The 21545-nt window shown below is 37.3% G+C and overlaps 1 long non-coding RNA gene across 1 annotated transcript in view; it reads left to right on the forward strand.

Moving 5' to 3' along the window:
* The first annotated feature begins 576 nt into the window (after positions 1–576).
* Positions 577–21545, forward strand: part of LOC101684630 — a 45763-nt gene continuing 24794 nt past the window's right edge. The window contains exon 1 of the long non-coding RNA XR_001180485.2: positions 577–1074. This is a non-coding gene — a long non-coding RNA (uncharacterized LOC101684630). The remainder of the gene's footprint in view (positions 1075–21545) is intronic.

Below are 21545 nucleotides of genomic sequence, written 5' to 3' on the forward strand. Positions count from 1 at the left end.
ATACAGCTTCCTCAACAGCAGCCATTCTAAGCCACAGTAATGCAACTCCTCCTGCATATCCATTGTTCTTATGGTAGTAAAGCTAGACTTTCCACACACTAGCTCTCCAGGAAGCAAGAGTTTCCCCATGTGTAAAATGAAGTTCATAACAGCAGTGCTTAGGGTTGTTAGCAGAATTAAATGAGTTACTATCTGTAAAAACCATTGAATCATGCCACATAGTACACTCTGCAAATATAAGCTGCTAATCTTACGATTATCTCTATCCTTACAAAAGTAACAAGCCAGGCAACAGTGCATTTCTTTGTTTTGGGCTGATCATTCAGCTTAATAGCAATTATTTAGCACTGACTGGATGTAAAGATCTATAGCAGAAACTGAGAAAGGACTAATAAAAGGAAAAAACAGATCCATTCCTAGTCCTATGGGGATTGGCAATGCACTTGAGGGAATGCATGAGAGCAAGAAAATTGGCAAACAGAGACATTGCAGGCACTGCATGTATAATGAATGGTGTGACCGTGGTGACCAGGGAGAGGCTGGCTGACTTCACAAAGCCAGCATGGTTGCCCTGAACCACAGGAGGGCTGTGCCACAGCAGAGTGAAGATGATGGGATTATTGCAGACAGATGAAGGAACAAAAGCTCAGCAGTGGCATTGGATAATATAAGAGAAGGTTTACAGGAACGTGAATAAATAACGTGCTTTGTCAACCAAAAAGTGCTCATGTTTAAGGTGATATGATTTCCAGTGTGGATGGCTGATACAGTTTTTAACCAACTGACGCCCAAAACCTACATACCTCTCTCTTCTGAAGTTTTGGCTGCTAGAGGGAGCAACAGAGCTAAGATGTTGGGGACACAGGAGCAGGTGTGCCCCCCCCCCAATCACATGGCACTTGGGGCTCTGCGCTGCTGTTGCCCAACTCTGTGATCTTGGACTACCACTCCCTGGGCTTCCTGACCTGTATTATGGGGCTAATAGCAGCTGTTCCCCTAACAGGGTTGTTGTGAAGATGAGATGAATTAAATGACAAGTTCCTGAAAGAGTACCTGGCACCTCAGAAGTATTATGTAAGTGTTTACATTATCTTAATGAGCTCATTGTATCTATGCTGTCCTCTGTCTTGCTCTAACTCTGATTACTTCATCTGAGACAGACAGCCAGTAGGCAAACCTGTAGTACTGCATTAGCTTGGCACAGTTCCAGGGATTTTAGAAGTGGTCTCACAACAGAAAATAAAGAAAAATAAAAGGGAAGTGGGGCGTGTACGTTTAAACCCAGTCCCAACAAGAACAAAGGTGGGAGACACAGTTTCTCTGTTTCTTGCCATGTTCTCATGCTCACTCAAGCAGGGGAGTAAGTGGGTTTTTTCCCACCCTTTCCAGCACAGAGGTCTGAGCATCTAAATGCAAGTAGGAGCCTTCTCAGACTGCAGACAAGATCCCCAGCTGGGAATTAGGAAGCACAAGGACTTCTGTTTCTCCATTTATCTATTTTTCATTTTGTATGGACATAGTCCAGTGGATCTCAAACTCATGGCCTACAACCCTCTGAGGGCTTTGACCAGCCCCTGGAGCAGCCCATCATCTTGCCACAAAAGGATAAAATAAAACAGAAAACCTAAACAAACAAAACCCAAAAAACTCTGAGCTTCTAGCTCACTTTACAGAGAGCACCCCCAATCAGCTACGTACACTCAGATTAGGGGGACATTATGGATTGCTCACTCTGTGGTTGGCTATATCTATTAGTTAATTTCATTTCCCCAATAATCTATGAAGGAGGCAACATTAGACACATTTTAAAACATGCAAACTAAAGCTTAGCAAGTTGCAGAGAAATGTTTTGACTTCCAATAACTGGCAACTGATAAGGTTTGGATCTGACACCAGGCAGATGTGACCCTCAGTATAACGAACTCTTTTCTTGTTCAACAAACACATGTCAGAATCCTCTTTAGTACTAGATACTGTTATATGGAGATACTGTTATGTGGAGATACTCTAAGAGAAAGACAATATCCTGATCTCAGAGAGTTCACATCCTAAAAAGCAAGACAAAATAAAGCAAGACATGTAAGATGAACTTGGGTGAAAAGTCATGAAGAAAATTGAAGCTTAACTGTGGACAGAGTATGACAAGAGTAAGGGCCACTATTTTACATATGGTGATTAGGGGAGGCCGTTTTGAGGAAGTGGCATTTAGAAAGACATGTAAATGAAGTGAGAATCAGGCAGGCAAAGATGGAGGGAGTAGGGAGTGTCCCCCAGAGGTGAGAGCATGTGTATAGGTCCTCAGGCTTAGCGAAAGAAAATCAAGAAAACCAGTGTGATGTGGGTAAAGCAAAGAATAGGGGCAGTGGTTGGAAATGAGGCTGGAAGTACCAACTCGGGCCAGATCACACTCAGTGCTGACAGGCTATGGCAAGGTATCTGCATTGCGTTTGATTATAATAGAAAACCACAGGAGAATTTTGCACTGGGAATAATATTCTCAGAAGAACTGTATTTTTAGATCACTCTAGCTGCTGTGTGGAGAATGGACCATAAAGAAGCAAGAGTCAAAAAAGGGGCAAGCTAAGAAGTCAATTTAGTAGTTTTAATGAGAGATTACGACAGGTTGGACTGGGTTTGTAGCTGGACTCACGGCACTTTTTGAAGGCTTTCTCCCTGGTGCAAAACCAGGGTGGTCCTTAAGGAATTCTTCTGGAAGAATTCTCTCAAAACACAGTCTGAGGAACACTGAAAACAAGGATGATGGGATATCTTCAGTCCATCACAGCCCTGACTTAAACTCAATGTTATCACTCGTGTGACAGTGTATCAACCATATAATCTAGCATTAGGACAACGGTGAACATGAAGCCATACTGACAATGTCATTTTAACCTTTGTAAAAGGTGAAAGGGCCCCCATTTCTGTAGGCTTATCTACAGTTTATCCTGAAATGGAATATTCACAGTGGACATTACATGCAACAAATCTGTTCCTTCTCTTAGATGTACAAACAAACAAAACTCTTAGATGTACCCAAGTGCTATCGACACTACCTTTTTTCATATGAAAATATGAGGTTTTAGAGAGATTTAAAATACGTGGATGAGCAGGGTCATGAGCCTTGTAATTCTATGCTACAAACCACAGGTGGTTTGTTGGATCTTCAACAAATAATGATGTGACCCCCACATCCAGTCTAGAACTTGTTATATTATCTCCATTTGTCAACAGCAACCCGATCAGCTACACAGGTGTGTTTGTATTTGTCTGATTCTGCTGATGAGGACACAGAAAGCATCCTCATGATCGCATAGGGAATTAGAGGCAAAAATCCAGTACGGAATCGAGGTCTTCTTACTTCCACACCAGAACTCACATGATCAGATCATTTTATTTTCAACTTGACACCTAACTACCCAGGGTCAAAAAAACACAAAGCAAACTGAGGGTTGCTGGGGGGAGGGGGATTGGGAGAAGGGGGTGGGATTATGGACATTGGGGAGGGTATGTGCTTTGGTGAGTGCTGTGAAGTGTGTAAACCTGGTGATTCACAGACCTGTACCCCGGGGATAAAAATATATGTTTATAGAAAATTAAAAATTAAAAAAAATATCTATTATAAGAGAAAATATACTATCAGCAGATGCAATGATGGTTGAGAAAAACTCAGGAAAAATAGATCTGCGTTACTCCTCAAATCCATGTTAAACCTGTCCCCAAAGGTAAATATGTAGCCCTTTAAAGTGTCAAATTAAATACAGATCAAGCCCTTACTATGTAGAGTCCTGATTATGAAGAACTAGAAAAGATGACTTATATGGGAGAAGCAAAACAAACAAACAAACAAACAAAAAAACCAAAAGCACAAATGTATATGTACAGAAGTATGAAGAGAAACAACTGAATCTTGTTTTTTTCCTGAAAATAATTTATTTTTATTCATTTTTTATTATCATGTTCAATTAGCCAGCATATAGTACATCATTCGTTTTTGATGTAATGTTCATAAATGCATTAGTTGCATATAACTGAACAACTGAAACTTTAAAGAAAACTTCCTGGGGAAGATTTAGCAGTTTTGAAAGCTTAGCTGCTTTGAAAAAGGAAGGAGAAGATGGGAAATAGTTTTTCTCAGTGCTGAAGAGAAAATAACCCAAGTAGAATGAAAGAGTTGTACCAAGAGTTGTGTACCAAGACTCACAAATCAGCTAACTCTTCTATGTACTCAAGAAATTAAGTAAAATAATGAATGATTTGTAAACCATGAGCTATAATCATGAATAATGGTCTTTGGGTAAGTTGTACAAGCTGGGGATGACTATCATTCAGTGCAAATATCCCTAGAAAAGCAGAGAGTAACCACTGGAACATATTAGCATCTGAATCAACGTAATGTTTACACCAAATTTTGCACTGTGCTTGCATTCTTCTGCCCAGTATGCTGAGAGAAGAAAACTGGTGGAGGAAGGTGGAGTATAAGAGAAACTCTAAATGAGGAGCAAATGCTTTAATATTTACCCTCCGTTGGCACAAAGGACCCCAGACCCACCTAAGAAAAGGAGTCACAAACTATAGCCAGGGACCATTCTTTTAAGAACTTTGAGTTTGTTTTGGGGTTTTGTTTGTTTGTTTGTTTGCTTTAGAACTCAGGCATTCCTCCTGTTTTTATAAAGCTATTACCTGTCTGTTTTCCTGTAATTCTTAGAATATTCTTGACACGTTAAAAAAAAATTGATGTACATATTTTATTCAGCTAAAAACTAATCATTCTAGTGATCTTTGCAAACTGTTAATCCGTTCTTTATCCTTCTTCTAACTCATCCCATGTGGAGTTAAGACCTAAGAGACATAATACATACTGTCAGAATTCAAATAACTAGGAAAGAAAATGGTAGAAAGGGTAATCTTAGTAAGAGTCAAAACGGGGGGAAAACAACAACAACAAAATAAAAACAGATATCCTTCAAGGACTGAATGGATAAACTGTTACAGGCATTTGACAAACTACCACTCAACCATCAAAACACACAACAATCTGGACAGACCTCAGGGTGTTATACTGAGGAAAAGAAAGCTAATCTCAAAAGGTCTCAAAGAAATCACTCTATTTACCTACATTCTTCTTTTGTTTTTTTTTTTTTTTTTAAGATTTTATTTATCCATCTGACAGACAGAGACACAAGTAGGCAGAGAGATGGGCAGAGAGAGAAAGGGAAGCAGGCTCCCTGCTGAGCAGAAAGCCCCATGTGGGGCTTGATCCCAGGACCCTGGGATCAAGACCCAAGCCAAAGGCAGAGGCTTTAACCCACTGAGCCACCCAGGCGCCCCTTTACCTAACATTCTTGAAGTGACCCATCTTTAGTGATGGAGACCAGTGGCTGCCATGTATTAGGGCTTGGGGGGAGAATGTGATGATAAAGGAGTAAAAGGAGAAAGCTTCTTCGGCTAGTTGAGGAGTTCTGTATGCTGAATGTGATGGTCACAGGATTCTCTACATACAGAAGAATTTCATAGAACTATATACCCTCCCCCTCCAAAAAAGAGTAGATGTAAAAACTAGTGAAATCTAAATAAACTCTATAGTAAAATACTATTAACTAAAAGAAAATACTATTATCAAGATTAATTTCATGTTTTGATAGTTTTACTATGGCTATAGAAGATGTTCTCATTGGGAGAAGCTAGGCAAAAGGTACATGGGAACTCTCTGTAACACTTTTACAACTCCTGAGTCTAGATTATGCCAAAAATTTTTAGAGAGTGTTTTAATAAGCATATGACTTCATTAACCCTCTTTCCTCAGGCCATTGCAATACCAAGCCATAAAGTTGCAGAAATTTGACTTTTATTAAGATAAATAACAAAACAGGAAAAACATTTCTACTCTAAGTATTTTGAATTTAGGTGTTTCCTAGACATTTGGCTATAAATAAGTTCATATTGAGAGTTCCTTTTCATGTGTACCTTTCTAACTAAAGGCACAGAGAGGTATGATGTCAAAGAGACAACGAAATGTCCTCCTGGAGAGTCAGGAACTTAACCCAGATAACTTCCCACCGATCCCCTAAGCTCCAAGAACTGCATTCTATTCCCAAGATGATTTCGCATGTTCCATTTTATTTTTATCCTTAAAACTATAAAATATAGTTTTCTTTCCTCTCCTTTAAGCAGATGTCAGCACCCATTTCCTGGGATTCTCTCTCTCCAGTGCTATGTCTGAATAGGGCACATCTCTGGACTTTTGCTGCCCTGGAAACAAGCACGACAGTTTTTCTTGTAAGGGCTTGCTGCTTCTCACTAAAAAGAAGTTGCAACAATACCAAGTGCTTTATAAAATTTCAATATTACTGTCCTTGGTATTTTCTTACTTCCTTTTCCAAATATCCATAGTGACTCTCAACTTTCTTTTTTGTGGTGATCCTCATCCCCAGCCTTCTCCATCACACAAGAAGCCAATTATAAATTAGTACACCACTGGTGCCTTAAGTAATTTACAAATGAGGAGATGCAAGCCCCTATTTGCCCCTGCTTGGAGAGACACATCTTCAACATTGGCTTCTCCTTTCTCTTATCCTTAAATATACACTTCCCCATTTCCCTAGCTACTATTCTTGAATCTTGCCTAATGTTGCCCTCTTTTTTCCTTGACTCCAATGAATAATCCTATCTCAGTGTGGGTAGTATGGATAGTTGACAAGCCAAAGATAGTGGACAAGCTGTGAAAGAGACCTGGAAGCTATGCGCTTCAGAAAAGTGACCTCCTGGCAATTCAGAATAGGTGGTCACATGCTTCATAGAACAAGTAATCAGCTTGAGCTGCAGCTGTCTGGGAGCTTTGGGTGATAGGGATAGTTGTCCTTGTACTATATCGTGAACTCCAATTACGGAGGAGTTCATGTTCAAGAGGTTAGAAGGGGGTGCCTGGGTAGTTCAGTGGGTTAAGCCTCTGCCTTCAGCTCAGGTCACGATCCCAGGGTCCTGGAATAGAGCCCCACATTGGCTCTCTGCTCAGCAGGGAGCCTGCTCACCGCTCCCCCACGCCTGCTGCTCAGCCTACTTGTGATCTCTCTCTCTGTCAAATTAATAAATAAAATCTTTATTTAAAAAAAAAAAGATCTTTAGTTTTTTCCACTATTATTATAAAGTGAACTCTCAGTCATGAAGAGAAATGTGATGAGATGTTTTCTAGGATTCCTTCCATTCAAAGTTACAGATTTCAGTTTCTCTCTAAATTTGTCAGATGTTTCTTTCCATTTACTTTCCAATTTCACTTTATGTTTTTCTTCTTTTTAAATACCAGATTCCAACAACTAGATCAAATGCCTAACATCACATATCCACCAATAAAGGGCGATAAAATCAAATAATAATTAACTCAAAATCATTACAATGCTTTGCACAGAACAGACATTCCATAAACATCATCTCAATAAATGTCGAGTAACTACATAATTCATACACCTAAAACTAGTCTTTGTGTAAAAGAAAGGATTACATAAATAGCCTGGCAACCATACTAAAAAAAAAAAAAAAACTCTATAAAGGAGTCTTAATTACAGTAAGTTTTTTTCTTTAACAAAAAAGTGGGGCATATACTATAACAATGGAGTGGAACATTTGAAAGTGACATCAGGAAGAATTCACTACTTATGGCTGGTATCATACTATACTGTGTATATATTGCACATCATATACTTGCATAATATACTATATTTTAATATAGTATAATAAGCTCTATATACTATACAGAGTATCTTAAAGTAACAGCAACTGTAAGTATATACAAACACACATATATATGCTTAATTACACACACATATATACATGCATAATTATATTTATAAATATCTATATAAACTTTATTTATATCATAGTAACATATTATATACAGATTACATATATACATGTATACATAAATTATAGAACTGACATAATTATGTCCCATTTAAAAATTTTTTTATTATGTTATGTTAATCACCACACAGTACATCACTCTTTTAAAAATTTCATTTCATTTTATTTTTTTTCAGTGATCCAAAATACATCATTAGTTTTTGATGCAGTGTTCCATGATTCATTGTTTGCATATAACACCCAGTGCTCCATGCAATACGTGCCCTCCTTAATACTTATCAACCGAGTAACCCATTCCCTCTACAACCCTCAGTTTGTCTCCCAGAATCCATAGTCTCTCATAGTTCATCTCCCCCTCCAATTTGCCCCCCCTTCATTTTTCCCTCCCTTCTCCTAATGTCCTCCATGCTATCCCCTATGTTCCACAAATAAGTGAAACTATATGATAATTGACTTTCTTTGCTTGACTTATTTCATTCAGCATAATCTCCCCCAGTCACAGCTATGTTGATGCAAAAGCTGGGTATTCATCCTTTTGGATGGCTGAGTAATATTCCATTGTATATATGGACCACATCTTCTTTATCCATTCACCTGTTGAAAAGCATCTTGACTCCTTAGTTTGGCTATTGTGGACATTGCCATTATGAACATTAGGGTATATATGGCCCTTCCATCTGTATCCTTGGAATAAATACCCAGTAATGCAACTGCTGGTCACAGGGTGGCTCAATTTTTAATTTTTTGAGGAACCTCCACACCATTTCCCAAAATGGCTGTACCAACTTGCATTCCCACCAACAATGTAGGATGGTTCTTCTGTCTCCACAGCCTCTCCAGCACTTTTTGTTTCTTGCCTAGTCAATTTTTGCCATTCTAACTGGTGCATGAATCACAATGTGGTTTTGATTTTAATTTCCCCAATGACTAAGGATGATAAACATTTTTTTCATATATTTGTTAGCCATTTGTATGTCTTCTTTAGGGAAGTGTCTGTTTGTGTCTTCTGCCCATTTTTTGACTTATTTGTTTTTGGGTATTGACTTTGAGAAGTCCTTTATAAATCTTAGATATCAACTCTTGGTCTGTAGTGTCATTTGCAAATAATTTCTCCCATTTCGTAGGTTGCCACTTTGTTTTGTTGACTGTTTTCTTTGCTGTGCAGACGCTTTTTAGCTTGATGAAGTACCAAGAGTTAATTTTTGCTTTTGTTTCCCTTACCTTTGGAGAAATGTCTTGAAAGAATTTGCTGTGGCTGATGTCAGAGTGTTACTGCCTATATTCTCCTCTAGGATTCCAATGGATTCCTATCTCACATTGAGGTCTTTCATCCATTTAGAGTTTACTTTGTGTATGGTATAAGAGAATGGTTGAGTTTCATTCTTCTGTATATAGGTGTCTAATTTTCCCAGCACCATTTATTGAAGAGACTGTCTTTTTTCCATTAGATATTTTTTCCTGAATTGTCAAAGATTAGTTGACCATAGAGTTGAGGGTCCATATCTGGACTCTCTACTCTGTTCCATTGATCTATGCATCTGTTTTTGTGTCAGTACTATGCTATCTTGGCGATCCCAGCTTTGTAATAGAGCCTGAAATCAGGCAATGTGATGTCCCCAGTTTTTTTGTTTTGTTTTTTCATTTCCTTGGCAATATGGGGTCTTTTCTAGTTCCATACAAATTTTAGGAGAATTCATTGAAAAAATGCTTTTGGTATTTTGATCAGGATAGCATTGGAAGTATACATTGCTCTGGGCAGCATAGACATGTTAACATGCATAACATGTTAACATAGACATAGACGTGTTTATTCTTATAATCCATAAGCATGGAATGTTTTTCCATCTTTTTGTGTCTTCTTCAGTTTCTTTCATGAGTGTTCTGTAATTCCTAGAGTATAGATCCTTTACCTCTTTGGTTAGGTTTATTCCAAGGTATCTTACGGGTTTTGGTGCTACTGTAAGTGGAATCAATACTCTCATTTCTTTTTCTACAGTTTCATTGTTAGTGTATAAGAAAGCAACAGATTTCTGTGCCTTGATTTTGTATCCTTTCACATAACTGAATTGCTGTATGAATTCCAGTAATTTGGGGGTGGAGTCTTCTGGGTTTTCCACATAAAATACCATGTCATCTGTGAAAAGAGAGAGTTTGACTTCCTTGCCAATTTGAATACCTTTTATTTCTTTTTGTTGTCTGATTGCTGTGGTTAAGATTTCTAGTACTCTGTTGAACAGTAGTGGGAGAGTGGGCATCCTTCTGGTGTTCCTGATCTTAAGGGGAAGGCTCTTTGAGAATGATATTCACTGAGGGCTCTTCATAGATGAAGAGCCTCTATCCATATATTCTGAAGAGTTTTAACCAGGAAGGGATGCTGTATTTTGTCAAATGATTTTCTGCATCAACTGAGAGGACAATGTGGTTCTTCTCTCTTCTCTTATTGATTTTTGGATGTTGAGCTACAATTGTATCCCAGGAATAAATCCCACTGGGTTGTGGTGGATAATCCTTTTAATGTACTGTTGGATCCTATTAGCTAGGATCTTATTGAGAAATTTGGCATCAATATTCATCAGGGATATTGGTCCGAAATTCTCCTTTTTGATGGGGTCTTTGCCTGTTTTGGGATCAAGGTAATGCTGCCTTACAGAGTCTAAGTTTTCCTTCTTTTCTATTTACTGAAACAGCTTCAGGAGAATAGGTATTATTTCTTCTTTGAATGTTTGGTAGCATTCTCCAGGGAATCCATCATGCCCTGGACTCTTATTTTTGAGAGAGGTTTTATATCACTGCTTCAATCTCATTACTGGTTATTGGTCTATTCAGGTTGTCAGTTTCTTCCTGTTTCATGCTTGATAGTTTATAGGTTTCCAGGAATGCATCCATTTCTTCTAGGTTGCTTAACTTATTGGCAATATAGCGGTTGATAATACTTTCTGAATATTGTTTCTAGTTCCTGGATGTTAGTCATGATCTCTCCCCTTTCATTCATAAATTTGTTAATTTGGGTCCTTTCTCTTTTCTTTTGGATAAGTCTGGCCAGTGGTTTATTGATCTTATTAATTCTTTCAAAGACTCAGCTTCTAGTTTCATTGATGTGTTCTACTGTTTTTCTGGTTTCTAATTCACTGATCTCTGCTCTAATCTTAATGATTTCCCTTCTTCTCCATGGGTTAGGTTGTTGTTGATTCCCCAGTTTTTTAAGGTGTAAAAATAGTTTGTGTATTTGGGATTTTTCTATTTTTGTGAGTGAGGCTTGGATGGCTACTTATTCACCCTTCAGGACCTGCCTTTGTCATATCCCATAGGTTTGGGACTGATGTGTTTTCATTCTCATTGGTTTCCATGAATTGTTCAAGTTCTTCTTTGATTTCATGGTTGATCAAAACATTCTTGAGCAGGATAGTCTTTAGCTTCCAACTGTTTGAATTTCTTCCAAACTTTTTCCTTATTCTTGTGATTGAGTTCCTATTTCAAAGCATTGTGGTCTGAGAATATGCGGGATAATCTCAATCTTTTGGTATCAGTTGAGACCTGATTTATGACTCAGTATGCGGTCCATTCTGGAGAAGGTTCTAAGTGCATTCAAGAAGAATGAATATTCTGTTGTTTTAAGGTGGAATGTTTTATATATACATACATATATATATATATATATATATATATATATATATATAAAAATATATATAATCTACCCCATCGGGTCCAATGTGTCATGCAAAGCTTTTGTTTCTTTGTTGATTTTCTGCTTACATAATCTGTCTATTGCTGAGACTAGAGTGTTAAGATCCCCTACAATTAACATATTCTTATTACTATGTCTCTTTATTTAGGTTAACAGTTGACTTGTGGAGTTGGCTGCTTCCATGTTGGGGGCATAGATACTTACAATGGTTAGATCTTCTTGTTAGATGGACCCTTTAAGAATGATGTAGTGTCCTCTGACTACAGACTTTATCTCTGACTACAGACTTTAGCTTAAAGTCTAATTTGTCTGATATGAGAATTGCTATTCCAGCTTTCTTTTGTGGTCCATTGGCATGAAAGATGGTTCTCCATCCCTTCACCTTCAGTCTGGATATATCTTTAGGTTCAAAATGAGTCTCTTGTAGACAGCATATGGGTGGGTCCTGTCTTTTTATCTAATCTGCAATCCTGTGCCATTTTATGAGAGCATTTAAGACATTCACATTCAAAGTGATTATGGAAACATTTTATTGTCATCATGTTGCCTGTGAGGTTCTTATTTCTATAGATTGTCTCTGTAAATTCCTGTTCTATATCACTCTTGGAGTCTTTCTCTTTTATAGAATCTCCCTTAATATTTCTTGCAGGGCCAGCTTAGTTGTCACATATTCTTTCAGTTTTTGCCAGTCTTGGAAGTTTTTTGTCTCTCCATCCATTTTAATGACAGCTTTGCCAGACAAAGTATTCTTGGCTGCATGTTCTTCTCATTTAATACCCTGAATATGTCTTGCCAGCCCTTTCTGGCTTGCCAGGTCTCTGTGGACAGGTCTGACATTATTATGATGTTCCTTCCTCTGTACCTAAGGAATCTCTTCCCCCTATCTGCCCTTAAGATGGTTTCCTTGTGAATTTTAAAATTCACAAGTTTTACTACTACATGCCTGGGCATTGGTTTATTCTCCTTGATCTTGGAAGGTGTTCTCTCTGCCTCCAGGACATGAATACTTATTTCATTCCCCAGATTAGGGAATTTCTCAGCTAGGATTTGCTCAAATATATCTTCTAGTCCTCTCTCTCCACCAATTAGGGATCCCAGTATTTCCGATATTGGAACATTTTATGGCATCATTTATTTCTCTAATACTGTTTTCATGGATTCTAAGATGTTTGTTCCAGACCTCCTCCTGATCCTTCCTTTCTATCAGTTTGTCTTCTAGATCATTAATTCAATCTTGTTGTTAGAGTATCTAGATTAGATTGGATCTCATTGATAGCATTTTTAAGTTCTGCCAGATCAGCTCTCACTTCTGCCCTTAGAGAATGTATGTTGCCACTAATGGTATTCTCCAACCTAGCTATTGTCTGCATAACTGTTACTGTGAAGTCTGTTTCCAACATCTTGCTTATATCCATGTCCATTAGTTCTGTGGCAGAGGTCAGTCTCTGAATTTTTCCTCTTTTGGGGGTTCCTCCTCCTAGTCTTTCTGGTGAGAGGTGGTTTAGGGAATATACAGAGTCCAAATTATTGACCTGTCTGTATCCAAACTTCTGTCTCAGAACAGAGAGATCACAGTCTGTTTTTCAGTAAGCACTCCAGGCCACAGTGTCTCCATTTTTGTCTGGGCTGCTAAAAACCACAATGTCTTAGGTGGTGTGCCCCAAAGCAGCACTCCCAGCCCTCGCTTCCAGGTCCACACACATCTCTGCCCTTTGTGCTTCAAAACTGCCAGCATCCCCAGATCACATGCGTGTCCCTGCAGCTCCAGGTTTCAGTCTGGCCTAAAGTACTTTCCCCGCTGCTACCAGTCTGTGATTCCGTGCCCCATCTCCAGTGCAGGAGGTTTTTGTGCTCCGGTGGCACAGGACCCCAGAAGCTCCCTCCCCCTTCCCTTTATCTTCCCATATCTGCCCACAGAATTGTGGCTCCCTACTTCACACCTCAAAACCAACTGCTGGAGATATTCTGTTTGTAGAGATCCAGATAGATCTTCTTACATCTCAGGCTGATTTCAGGGGTGTTCAGAGTGGTCTGGTAGATATCTAGCTCAATTTAGGGGACAGGTTGAAATAGGGTCCCTTACTCCTCCACCATCTTGCCCCCCTTCTATATCTTAACTATATTTAAATATAACAACTGGTATATATATAAATGCTGATCCAACTCAAACATATATAAGTATATGCAACTCTGATTTACATATACATATTATATATAAAAATATCAAAATTCACATTCTCAAGGGCTCCTTTAAGAGTACATGGTTCAGTTATAACACATATGCTGACCATTATAACCTTTGAAAAAACCTGGAATCAGTTCTGAACTTCATGACCTTTTTATAAAAATCTTTTTATCCTAGATCTAGATGCTTTCACTCAATAAATAGCTACTATTGGCTCCCAACCTTGACTGCATAATAGAAACACCAGGGAAGCTTAAACAAAAAAAAAAATTGAGGTAAAATTCTTATTTTATTCATCTGTGTTTTTTTCTTTATGTTTTAGGTTATATTTTGGAAATTTTTAACATATGCAGGATAGGACCTCCTCACATAGCTTCAAAAATTATCAAATTTTGACAATCACATTTCATCAATAGGCCTGCTGTTTTTTGGCTGGATTAATTTACAGAAAATCCCACATATTATGTTATTTCATAAATAAGTATTTCTGTATGCTATTCTCATTTTTATTAAACCATGAGAGACTGTGGACTCTGAGAAACAAACAGGGTTTTGTAGGGGAGGGGGATGGGGAGGTATTATTGAGGGCACGTACTGCATGGAGCACTGGGTATGGCGCATAAACAATTCTGGAACACTGAAAAGAAATTAAATTAAATTAAATTAAATTAAAAATATATATATAACTACTAGCCTTGACAGAAATTTAAAGTTGGAACAAATTTTTAAAAGCTCCTTAATATGATGTAATAGCAATTCCTTATGCAAACTTCCTCAATTTTTTTCAAAAATATCTTTTTAAGTTTAGTTTGTTTGAATTAGCATTGAAGGTTTATATGTAGCTTTTGGATTTTACATCACTTCATTCTCTCTACAATAGACCCTTCCTTTCCAGACTAGATGGTCTGCTCCCAAGTCATGACTTGCTGGACAAACCAGGGCATATTTCCTGTATCGTGACCTACATTCTGACGTGTCTAGTTTTTTCTCATGGTGTCATTTCAGCATTTCCTGAAAACCACTAGGAGCTTAGTTAGATTCCAGTGCAATTTTTCAGGCATGCATATTTCATGGATGGAGTTGTTTACTTCCTGTTGTAACAGCATGAGACTCATAATGTGTGATTGGTCCACCAGTGGTGCTGTTAAGATCAACTAATTGGCTCAGGGTTTCCAGCCTGACCCTTTTGTGATTAAAGTCAATCATCAACAGTTCACCTAATGGTTTTACCCAGTTTGTGGTTTGCCTAGGTGGTGGTATTATTATTATTATTATTTTTAAATACCAGTTCTCAGTACCTGTGTCTTTAAAAGCACCCCAGGTTATTCTAATGTGTAGCCAGAATTGGAAACCATTAATATACTTGACTATGACACACCCTTGGAACAATAATTTAGCTACTAGAAATGGTAGAAGCCACTATGAATATAGTCATTTAATCGTTTTTAAATTGGACAAAAAAAAGTCATTTGCAGAAGAATGAATGTGTGTATCAGAAATTTAGTGGTGTAAACAAATGTGCTTTGATGTGTATGTATATGCTGGGCCCTTCTACAGCTGATCCCTACATAACATGCCTGCTACCTTCAAAACCTGCTTCTTGATTAGACCTGCTCCAGGGGAAGGATTTAAACAAGATGAAAAACTGCCCCTAACTTTTTCTTCACACCCTCCAGTGATCACAATAGCAAAGAAAGCCACTCTGCAGGAAAATACTTGTTTAACTCCTAAAGAATTATTACATCCCACTACGGGGCTTTCTCAAAAGAACCCTCTGAGACCAGATCAAGTTTAAAACTGAAATCTATTTTGAAAACTAACAATGCTTATAACAGACAAAAGTGAGAGTCCTGGAAACTTGTCTTTTGCATATCTTTTCTTCCTAGAACCCAAAGTCACTTAAACACAGCTTTGCATCTGCTTCTCCTCCCTCATTCCCGGCATCAGTGTCTCTGGACCCTTCTTCCTATTCATTTCTATAATGAAATTCATATTCATTACACCTCATTCTTCATCATTTTCACAGTGTTATTCTGTTTACCCGGTCAAAGGTATCAACTTACTAAACTGATCTGCTAAACTACACACAAGAAAGATGTGAAGGGTCACTTCAGTGGAGGTAACAATGTGAATTTTAAGATAATCTGCAAACTGAAGCATTGCATTAGCTGGAAAAAATCCTTAGTGCAACAGACAGACACAGCATAATACAAGGGAAAATATTCTGAGATCATGAACTCCATTCAATTCCATGGCTCTGCCAGTTATTTTATTTAGGAAGGACATTTAACCTCTCTGTGCCTCAATTTTCTCTCTTGTGAAATAGTACATTTGGGTCATTCACAATTTCACCAGAAATGGTTATGGTTCTATGAATGGTCAGTCCAAGCCTAAGAAATGATTGCTATTACAAAAGACCACCTAAAATGTATTCTCTTGAAGAAGAATATAGGGAGACACTATACTCATAAGGGAAGAGTTGCCACAGCTATTAGAGACACTAAAAAACCTCAAAAAATGCTTAACAATTAAAAATTCCTGACAGAGGCACCTGGATGGCTAGTTGGTTATGCAGCTGTCTTTTGTTCAAGTCATGATTTCAGAGTTCTGGGATAGAGCCCCGCATCAGGCTCCCTACTCAACAGAGAGTCTGCATCTCTCTCTCCCTCTGCCTGCCGCTCTGCTTACTTGTGCTATCTCTGTCAAATAAATACAGAAAATCTTTTAAATAAATAAATAAACAAACATTCCTGTCAATTACAGAAATATTCATACATGAAATAGCATGTTTGGGATTGCTTTAAGATATTTCAGCAAAAATTATCATAAATGGGAAAGTAGAGGAAACAAATGTGGCCAACTTTCAAAAAAAAAAAAAAGGAAAAGAAAAACTGCTAGAGCAGGGTGACAAGTACTTATTCTCTCTAGTTATATATCTGAAGTATTTTATAATATGAACTCTTAATCCCCCAGCCCAGGCGTGCAACACCCCATGGTTAGCACCAAACAAAAGTTCTTCATTTGGAGTTAGTGGAGTTGCTTAGTTTCCAGAGGAAATAAAACAAAGTCTAGAAATAATTATGTGAATTCCAGTATATTCCATAAAATGTCGACTTCTCTTAAACGACAGTGTCTTTCTCCTCACTGAGGTAGTATGTGTGCTCATAGAGTGAGCGAATTCTGAAGAACACAAGTCACTATCATTTATGATAAAACAAGAACATCAAGGCTCTATGTAAGGAGGAGAAATTACACTTAAGTTTCCCAAAATGCAGTATCTGAAAGACTAATTCTACAGCAATCCTACCAGAAAGCATAACATGAGACTATATGGTTAATACGTGTTGAATCGGATTTCATATGTGTAAACTGCTCCCCAAAAGCTTAGCCACAGGATCAATATGTTCACTCTTCTTGGTCATTTGAACAATGTTCAGCAAGTCACCACTGCACTGAGCTAACATTCCAGTAGTCTTAACAGATAATGTTCCAATAACTTTCCCGAGAGCTTAAACAGTAAAATAATTCAGCTGATCACCATAGTAACTCAAGATTAGGTGGATATTTTTCTATTCATCTGAAAAGCTTGGTAAATAAAATTATTCTAAACTGCATATAAACTGCAGTTCTGCTTCACTCTAAACAGCAGATATGGTCCTTTCAAGACTATAAATAAACTGAATTATTACCTTCTGCACAGGAGAAGTCAGCTACCTAAACTGATTATTAAAGTGAATAATTTTATAAGGTACATAATTTCAAGCACAGAAATTCCCACCAGCTTACTGAGGTGAAGACATTAGATGGGGTAAAGAAGTAACTCCTTCTTTCTCTTCCTTCACTGTTATGAATTTCTGATGCAACGGGTTATCTGATTTGATGAAAATGTATTCCAGAAAGATAGACTCCAGCCCTGCCATTTCTTAAATATGCTAGGGAAGATAGGTGAAGATCTCTGCTTTGTGTCTGTTGTATTATTATTGTTGCAAAAGAACTGGGGAATTTGGTTCATGTCAAATACAGAAAATAAGTACAATAATTTGTATTTAAGTTTATACTATTTGCTTACAAATTAAAGCTTTCTTGAACTGTAGGTATTCTTTTATATACTGAATGTGATAAAAATGCACAAACATCAAGATTGAGGATATATATCCCAAGTGTGGAATGTTCAATGTTTTCTGTTAAACAGAACCAAGATTTCTTGATAAACCAAGAAAATTAGTGAACACAGATGGAATTCTGGTACATACAAAATAAAAAGCACAGGAAACCTGAAATATCCATGGTATAGGAATATAGAATTCTAGTTTACTCAGAATGGGCACTTGATAACTAAATGTTCTGCCACAAATTTAACAAAATACTCAATAGGTATTTGCGGTTTGTTCTAGTAAATGGAATCAACTGCCTTTGATCAACTGTTCTATTTCTGGCCTCTAAACTACACAATGGCACAAGGCCTGCTATGAAGGCTCTGAAAGTCATGGAGAATTTCTCTTTCTTCTTAAAACAAAGTCCATCTGAGAGTAAATCACCCAAAACAAAACAAAACAAAACAAACAAAAAATTTCATCCCCCATTTAAGACATAAATCTAATAAGTGTTTGAAAACATTTATGTGACAGTCTTTCTTGATCCATTAAGACAAGAAATAAAAGTTCCTGGGAGGATAGAAATGCTTCACTGGATGCCAGATGAATGTTTAAAGCAAAGGTAAGTAAAAACATATGACATACCATGCTCTACTCCAAGGTGTAAGATGATAACAAGTGGCAATCTATTAACCAGTAATCCTCACTTCAAATAAGTATTTAAATTATGTAACAGAAAAACAAAGTCAACTAGATAAAGTCTACAGCATTGTTCAAGGTAGAAAAATTATTAAGCACAGCAGTGTTCACATTTTCTAAATTAAAAAATTAAGACATGATCCAACACTGAGCTGGACTGTTTCAATGAGAAATAATATCATGGGGGCACCTGGATGGCTCAGTGGGTTAAAGCCTCTGCCTTTGGCTCAGGTCACGGTCTCAGGGTCCTGGGATCAAGCACCACATCGGGCTCTCTGCTCAGCGGGGAGCTTGCTTCCTCCTCTCTCTCTGTCTGCCTCTCTGCCTACTTGTGATGTCTTGTCAAGTAAATAACATCTTGAAAAAATAATAATACCTTGGAAAATCTGAGATGTGCTGTCATTATTCTTTGACTTAGTCTACCAAAGCATTTGTTTGTTTTTCATAAATTTATTCCACTCAGATTTCTTAAGGGCTGCAGCACAGAAGCTTGCTGCTCTTCCCCTAAAGAGGGTCCTGAGTAGGGCTCAGCCTTCTCTAGAGAACGTTGGCTCCTCAGAATCTGATAGGCCCACCCTTCAGACACATACACTCTTCTCTTTCCAAAGTGGTTATCATTCCAATCTTTCTGGACATAGTCTAGTAATAGTAAAGAAACTGATCTAAAGGAACTGATCTACAGTAAAGGAACTGATCTAAGGAACTGTCATCTACCCCTTCTTCTCCCACCTAAATATTAATTTATCCTTCACCATATACTACATGTCTTTGAATCTCCATAAAAGTTTCCTTAGTATTATTAGTACCATAATCTGTTTTCTTTTTCTTGGTGCAACTAGATGTACACTTGACTCTTGCTTATTCCTGAATGGGGAATGCAAGTTTAGTATGATCCACTCTTTGTGCATTTTGCAGAGAAACTTAACTTTTCCTCTTTGCTAAATCACCTACTGTGGCAAAGCAATAAAGGATAAAGACTATCAAGTACTAGGGAAGATGAATAGTCTAACATTAATTACCTAGTTCATATCTAAAAATCAATATTAACAAAGCATCCCTTCTATCAATTCATCTAATCATCACTGTAGACATGTAAGGTAGCTATTTTTCCCCAATTTGCAAATTAAGCAACTGAGATTCAAAGAGAATCTGATCACATTCATCAAGAAGTAAATAGAACCAGGAATAAAATCACAGCCTTATAGCACACCTGAGCTCCTACTTCTCTTCCATAGTAAAAAAAAGAAAAAATTTTTTCCATCAACATTTTCACGAAATTTAAGGTGGAACCCTTCGGCAAATTACAAAGATGAACACAGTGAGAAGTGAAAACACAACCATGAAGAAGTTGCAAGAGTTTTCAAGGTTAAAAAACTAAGATACAGAAGTATTTGACAAACTTCAACATTCACTCAAGATGTAAATGTTAAAAAAATAAATAAATAAAAGAATTAGGGGCATTTTCTCAATTTGATTTAGAACATCTATTAAAAAACCTACAGCTAACATTATAATTAGTGATGCAAGAATGAGTGCTTTCCCCCCAAGTCAATAAGAAGACAAACATCTCCACAATCACTCTTATTCAATATAGTGCTGAAAATTCTAGCCATTCTAGCAGTGTAATAAGGCAAGTAAAAAAAAAAAAAAAGAAAGAAAGAAAATAAAAGCCTAATGAAAACCAAAGATCTAAATAGATGGAAAGACTTTATGTTCATAGATCAGAAGACTCAACATAGTAAAGAGATCAGTTCTTTCCAAATTGACATACAGATTTAATTTCCATAAAAATCCCAGCAAACTATTTTGTAGGAAAAAATCTGATTTTTCTTAAATGAAATATGGAAAGATAAAGGAATTAAAATAGCTAAATTTCTTTTAAATAAGTATGAAATGGAAGGAATTAGTGTACCCAATTTTAAGACATGTATTACATAACATAAACTGTGGTATTGCCAAAGGAATAGACAAACAGATCAATGCAACAAAACAGAAAATGCAAAAATGGATTCACACAAATATATTCAACTAATCTTTGACAAAAATGTAAAAGGACCAATGAAGAAAAGATAGCCTTTCCAACAAACCATGCTGGAGCAATTGGACATCTATAGGCAAAGGATAAGAAAATTGACCTTAACTCTCACAGTTTATACAAAAATTAACAAAAAAAATTGATTATTTACTAAGATGTAAAACATAAAGCTATATAACTTAAAAAAAAAAAAAGCAGAAAATCTTTTGGGATAAAAACTAGGTAGACTACCCTATGACCCAGCTATTACACTACTGGGTATTCACCCTAAAGATATAGTGATCCATAGGGGCACATGCACCCTAATGTTTATAGCAGCCAAACTATGGAAAGAACCTAAATGTCCATCAACAGATGAATGGATAAAGAAGATGTGGTATATATACACAATGGAATACTATGCAGCCATCAAAAGAAATGAAATCTTGCCATTTGCGACGACGTGGATGGAATTAGAGGGTATCATGTTAGTGAAATAAGTCAATCGGAGAAAGACAACTATCATATGATCTCCCTTTTATGAGGAAGTAGAGTTGCAACATGGGGGTTAAGGGGGTAGGAGAAGAATAAATTAAACAAGATGGGATTGGGAGGGAGACAAACCATAAGTGACTCTTAATCTCACAAAACAAACTGAGGGTTGCTGGAGGGAGGGGGATTGGGAGAGCGGGGTGGGGTTATGGACACTGGGGAGGGTATGTGCTTTGGTGAGTGCTGTGAAGTGTGTAAACATGGTGATTCACAGACCTGTACCCCTGGGGATAAAAATACATTATATGTTTATAAAAAATAAAAATAAATAAATAAAATTTAGAAATATTAAAAAAAAAAAAACTAGGTAGAGCTATTAGACTTCAAACTAAAAGCATGATGGGGCACATGGGTGGTTCAGTTGGTTAAGCAGCCAACTCTTGGTTCTCAGCTCAGGTCATGATCTCAGGGTCGTAAGATGGAGCTCAGCACAGAGTCAGCTTTAAATTCTCTCTCTGCCCC

The sequence above is a fragment of the Mustela putorius genome, unplaced genomic scaffold (assembly GCF_011764305.1).
Source record: "Mustela putorius furo isolate JIRA1106 unplaced genomic scaffold, ASM1176430v1.1 tig00537255_pilon_pilon_pilon, whole genome shotgun sequence".
Lineage (NCBI taxonomy): Eukaryota > Metazoa > Chordata > Mammalia > Carnivora > Mustelidae > Mustela > Mustela putorius.